General features: G+C 54.9%; 1 protein-coding gene and 1 long non-coding RNA gene across 2 annotated transcripts in view; one reads left to right on the top strand and one right to left on the bottom strand.

Moving 5' to 3' along the window:
- Positions 1-2039: 2039 nt before the first annotated feature.
- On the bottom strand, positions 2040-5217 carry LOC132233745 (uncharacterized). The gene is made up of 2 exons (XR_009452709.1): positions 5026-5217; positions 2040-2814 (listed from the first exon to the last, which is right to left on the bottom strand). It is a non-coding gene; the product is annotated as an uncharacterized LOC132233745 (long non-coding RNA).
- OSMR (oncostatin M receptor) overlaps positions 3382-6057 on the top strand; it is a 48761-nt gene continuing 46085 nt past the window's right edge. Inside the window, exon 1 of the mRNA XM_059694906.1 lies at positions 3382-3534. The gene's annotated coding sequence lies outside the window, so the exon portion shown is untranslated. The remainder of the gene's footprint in view (positions 3535-6057) is intronic.

Here is a 6057-nt window from a genome sequence, read left to right as displayed (position 1 = left end):
TCTTAGATTTAAAAGTTTTCAGAGGGCCTACTTTGTTTCTCACAATGCAAAATAACATTTTTATTTCATTAAGTTCTCTTAAAAATATTGCCAGTATCACCAGCAATCATAATCAGAGCAGCATGTTTTAAGACCTAAAAGTGACTCTTTAAAGTATTGATTGTGCTAATACACCAAAAAAAAAAAATTATATGAGAATTCTTATCCCTGAGGACAATTGTAAGTCATCATCCATTACTTACTTGAAGCCACTTTCTCCAGAAAACTTCCAATTCCTTCCCAGGTGTTCTTGTGCAATATTGGCTCCAAATGCTGGCAAACATATATAGATATTTAAAGAAGTTGAACAAATAGAATCACAATAGCTGATTTCATATACCCATACTTACACCTATATCTATATCCATATCTGTATCTATATAATGTTATAATGACAATTTTATAACTATTTTCCTCCTGAGAAGTTGGACAGGGTAGGGATATATCCCACTGAGGCCTCCCCTATAATAGTTACACACAAAACTTTCCCATGGAAGATGGAAGATGATGGGGAACAGATCAAGGATCACTCCCAGGTTTTTTAATTTGGTATCTAAATGAAAGGTTGGGCCATTCACATAACATAAGAGAATCAAACGGGGAAAAGTGGCGGGTTCCACCTTGGACCTATGGAGTGTGATGCACAAGTAAGTTGGTCTGGAGTAAAGAGGAGACAGTTGCGCTGGAAAGGACGAATCTGGGGTTACCAAAGCACAAGTGATCACTGAAATCAGGACCATGGCTGTGGTCACTCAGGAGACTGTGGGTCAGAGGAGAACGTCGAGGGAGGCCTGGGACACACCAACATCCAAGGGACAAACAGAGAACAAGAAGCCCACGGAGGTGACAGAGGAGAGAGTCGGGGAAATGGGGGAGAGCGGAGAGAGCTGTGCCACTGACATCAAAGCAAGAGAGGACATCAGGGAGGAGTGTCAACTGAAGCAGAATAAATATGCGTTTTCCCAACACAACCTTGTCCGTGCTAAGCAAGGAAGGGTGTGTCAGCCCTTGCCTTAATAAGCTGTTGGTATTTCCCATCTTTTTCCTATCAGCTATTTTCAGGCTAATTTTAAAAAGTAACCTTTGGAATATGTATCACATACATACTTTGCTAGGGGTGCTGTTACAAATTACCACAGATTTAGTGGCTTAAACATTACAGAAATTTGCCCAGCCAGTGTGGCTTGGTGGTTGAGAGTCAACCTATGGAACCAGGAGGTCATGGCTCAATTACCTGGAAGAGCACATGCCTGGGTTGCAGGCTCGACCCCCCAGTGTGGGGCGTGCAGGAGGCAGCTGATCAATGATTCTCTCTCACCATTGATGCTTCTATCTTTCTCTCCCTTCTCCCTTTCTCTCTAAAGTCAATAAAAAAAATATATGGTAAAAAAAATAAAAAAGGCAATTAGAAGGGTGCGTACAGTAATTGGATTTTCTGTGGGCACCTGTTGGAGGAGGTCACTGAAAGGACGTGAGCCCACCTGACCCCGGAACTGGACCGAGGCGGTCAGAGGCTCCTCATCTCTCCCTCTGGCCTTGGAGTGTGTGTCCCCCTGTTTCTTTACTAGAAGCCTTCGGAGGGTGCTGTCCCTAGAGGCTGTGTTCCTGAGACCATCTGGGTGGTGTGCTTTACTGAACCGCAGTAAGGCCTCTGCAGAAACTCATTAGATCCTGGCGGAAGGGGTGGAGATGTGCCACCGCTGGCCCCCAGAGCACTCTCCTGCGGAAGCTTCCCTGCTATTGAACTGCCCCTCTCCAATGGGTGTGTGCGGCCAGCTTCTAACGTCTCCGGGGACCTCCCCAGGTTTGCCACCAACAACACGGAATTGTTTTGCACCTGAGCTTCCTTCTGTTGTAATCCGAGCCCAAAGTAATTTACCACTCCCTTGGCAGAAACTGTTCACTCTCAATACTATTTTATTTGGCATCTCATCTGCTCAGGGAGGTACCCCTCCCCTCTGAACTATTCTATCAAGAAGAAAGTCACTTTTTTTCCTCTCTCTCTTCTCAGTGAAATAGAGACTCAGGAAGCCTTTCCAACCCGCTGGGGCCTGGCTCGCCCCTTTCCACAGCCATGCAGATAGCTAAACGAACAGGCTCCGTAAAACCCTGGAGGTAATGGGAGGTGTGGCAAAGGCACACACGTATTTAGACAAAAGCACCTTTTCTTCATCATCATCAAATATTTACTATGCGCTGCAGTAGTCTTCATGGCACCATTAAGTGTATTCAGACAGAAAAGAAGTCTTTCCGTGCGATGACATTGGGGAGGAGCAAAAAGTATGGGCAAACACAAAAGTGACATCTGGAAAAGCTCTGACATGAATTTGAGCCATTTGTCAATTCGAGAAGTCATTGTGAGGTATGATTCCCGCAATCCTTCTCCATCACTTGGTCCCCCTCCAGCCCCACAGCCCCTGCCCTTAGTGATACTTTCCAGGGTCCCCAGACCTGGAGCAGAACAGGCTTAGCTGACCAGGCGCCGTGCCCGGAGGAGCCAGCCTCGGAGACCGCACCCATGGAGACCTGCGCCCAGGCTGTCCTCCCGGGCCCAGGCTGTGCTCCCTCCCGTGCCCAGGCTGTCCTCCCGGGCCCAGGCTGTGCTCCCTCCCGCGCCCAGGCTGTGCTCCCTCCCCGGTCCAGGCTGTCCTCCCCGGTCCAGGCTGTCCTCCCGCGCCCAGGCTGTCCTCCCGGGTCCAGGCTGCCTCGAAGCGGTAGGATTAGGGACTCCACACCAGCTCCCAAGTCGATGGGGCTCTCCACAGAGCACCATACCTATAAAGAGAGGGCAAACGTGTATTTGCAAAGTCCTGAATGTGAACTGTGTGTCTCCAAGATCCCCAGCACTTTTTGGAGGAAAAGTAGGCCACGGGGCAGCGCCCAGGCTCTGTGACCCGCAGCTTCTGGACTGTCCCGGACGTTGCTGGAGGGACGAGGACCAGGTGCCGAGAAACCGCTCACACACAGGACTTCTCTGAACACCAAACGGGGCCACGGGGTCTGCCCGGGTGGGGACCACAGGTGGCCGCGGGCTCCCCCCTCCCCCTCCACGGGTCTGCCGCCTTCCCCAGCGCCCCGCCGAGGGCACAAGGGGTTGTGGTCCCCAGCTTTCCTCCCCAGGCCTCTCCCACTTCGTCCCCCCCCCCCCCCTCCGGCCCCGGCCGCCAAGTCCCTGTCGCACCTCGTCCCCCCAGGGTCCCATCCTCCTCCCACGGGACCTAGGGAGGCGAATTCCTGCGGGTCCCAGGGGTGCCAAGAGCGCCGGCAAGACGGGAAATTGCAAAAGTCCGCGGCCCTCGGCCCTCCCCCGCGGGTTTCCCGTAACTCCCGCCCCTCGGCGCCCGTCCCGCGGCTGATTCATAGCCCGGGCGCCCGGCCGCCTCCCCACTCGCGGCGGGCCCGCCACCCGCGCCCGCCACCCGCCGGCCGCCGGCCGCCACCCGCGCCGTCGAGGACGCGTCGCGCTCGCGGACCCTCCTCCCGCCCGGCCGCGGGGTGAGTACCGCCCGCCGCCCGCGCCCTCCGCGCCCCGCTGCCCTCGGCGGCCCCTCCGACCCGCGGACCCGGCGCGGCGCGGGGAGAACCGCCACCCCTCGCCGCCCCTTCGATGCCCCCGCGGGCGCCGAGCCCGGGCCCGATCCGCGGGGCAGCTGGGCCTCGGGGTAGCGCCGCTGGCCCGCCCTCCCGCCCGGCGCGGGCACCGAGGGGCTCCTTCTTTCCCGAGCGCTCGCTGCGGGCCCCGGCTCCTGCCCGCGTTTGCGGCCCCCGTCCCGCGGCCGCTCCTCCGGGGTCGGGACGCTGGAGGCGGTACACTCCCCTCGGCCCACCCGCCTCTCTCCCCACACACCGCCCGGGGCGTCCGTGTGCTCCCCCGACGCCCGCCCGCCCTCAGCTCCCGGGACAGTCGGTCCCTCCGAGTGGCGATGGCCTCGGCCTCCGTTTACACCTGGCGGCGGGCGCGCACCGCAGGCGGCGCCAGCACAGGGGGCGGGACGGGCAGCGGGAGCCGGGCCTGTGTACGCGCCCCCACCCCTTTAATGGGCAATCCTGGGGGCGCAGGGCTTAGGAAACTTGTCCCGGCCGTAGAGCGGGCTGAGGCGGCGCTGAAATCGCTGAACCGGCTCCTGACTCAGAGATTCATTTCCTGAGAGTCCTTCGTCCACCCTCCCATCACCCGCCCGTCCATCCCGCTCGCTGCGCTGTGGCGGGAGGCGAGGTGCCGCGGAGAAATGCCGCTTGGTAGCCGAGTTTGAAGACGCTTAGTGAACAAACTCTTCTCCCACTCAAGAGGAATAGGGGTGGGGGCGGGTGTACACAGAGGCGGGAAAGCGTTGGATAAGGTGCAGTTCATTGGATTCAAGGAAAGGAGCTTTAGGTCTTATTCCCAGGCCTAAACCCGACATTGGGACTTGGGTCAGGTTATGCATCACCTTAGCCTCAGTTTCCTTGCCTGCCACATAACCATGGTCCATGCTTCCGAGGGACCAGGTACTATTGTAAGCATTTGACATGTGCTCGCCCAGTTAACCTTCGCCACGGAGGCAGGGACTGGTTTTGTCATCCTGTGGCCACAGCAGGCAGGTGGCAGAGGCAAGTTTGACTTGGACGTTTGCTTATCACAACCATGCCGTGCCTCAGACTGGGGGCCCTTTTAGGACAGCCCCCCCCCCCGGGCTGGTGTTTCATTGTTCTTCGGCTCTGTCTCTCTCTTGGGTAGTTTTAAAATGCGCCCAGAGACCCTTGAGGCTGAAGGACTTCAAATGGTCAAAGCAGCCAGAGGTTCCCAAATTTAGCTGTGCCTCAGAGTCACCCCTGGGACTCTCGGAGCACCGGATGCAACCTCAGAATCCTCAGGGCATGCCCAGTGCACTGCCTTCCCCGGTAGCATCCAGTCCTGTTTGGCTGCCTGTGGTGGCAGGGAGCTCACCACCTCACATTGCTGGACAGAGCTAATTCTCAGCTGTCACTCGCCTCCTTGTGACTTACATCTCGGCCCCAGTTCTGCCTCCTGTTGTCCCAGCAAATGTGTCTAAGACCATCGCTTCCACACCAGCCTCTTTTCGTCAGGCTGGAAGAGCAGGAGCAGCCGGGGGGACGCACAGAGGTATTCCAGTCTCTGGTGCTCTGACAACCCTCTTGTCTTGAAAAGGGAACCGAAGCGGGAGAACCATGTACTGTGGTTTTTGAGAAAGGACAGGATGGAAATGCGTCTGAAAAGAGGAAGCAGTGTGCCCTCCTGTGGGACTGGGCTGGGCAGCGTTGGCTCAGGTAGAAGGAAATCTTAGTGTCATCTGGCTCCCGGTCAGGAACGATGAGCCCTGGCCCTCCCTTCCCTGGGGGAGGAAGTCCTCCTGTTTGGAAAAATATATATGAAATGGGGAAGGAATCTTGTGAGCAACAGCCCTCCTTGAAGCAGGCTTCCTCGCAGCTACATAAAGCGAGAGTACCTTCTCCCACAGCTGTGTCCTGTGTTCTTCTCCCAGCGTTCCCTCCTTTCTCCTTTTAGTTCTACTGGTTTTCAGCATTTATTTTCTCCAGGTTGTCTGCTCTTTTATTTTTACATTTTTAAAATAATACAGCCCTGGCCGGTGTTGCTCAGTTGGTTAGGTATCCCATGCACTGAAAGGTTGCCAATTTGATCCTCACTCAGGGCACATGCCTGGGTTGTGGGCTCAGATAGGGAAGGGGGCATGCAGGAGGCGGCAGATTGATGTTTCAATCTCACATAGATCTCTCTCTCTCTCTCTCTGTAAAAAAAAATCTTTTAATAAAAAGTACAAATAACTGAATAGATTCTCAAACAACAGAGAAGTAAATGGAATCATTCCTACTCGCACACAGAAGAGGGAAAGCTAAGTTTGGAAAATACCATTCCAAGATTTTCTCTATATATTTGCACTGTGTGTGTGTGTGTGTGTGTGTGTGTGTGTGTTTCCATATGTGTAAATGAGATCTTACTATACATTGTGCAACTTACTTTTTCACTCTCAAGCCTTAGAGATCTTCCCATGGCTGTGA

This window comes from Myotis daubentonii, chromosome 4 (assembly GCF_963259705.1).
Source record: "Myotis daubentonii chromosome 4, mMyoDau2.1, whole genome shotgun sequence".
Taxonomy (NCBI): Eukaryota; Metazoa; Chordata; class Mammalia; order Chiroptera; family Vespertilionidae; genus Myotis; species Myotis daubentonii.
The sequence above is the reverse complement of the archived record's forward strand: the minus strand, read 5'-3'. Positions and strand labels throughout refer to the sequence as shown.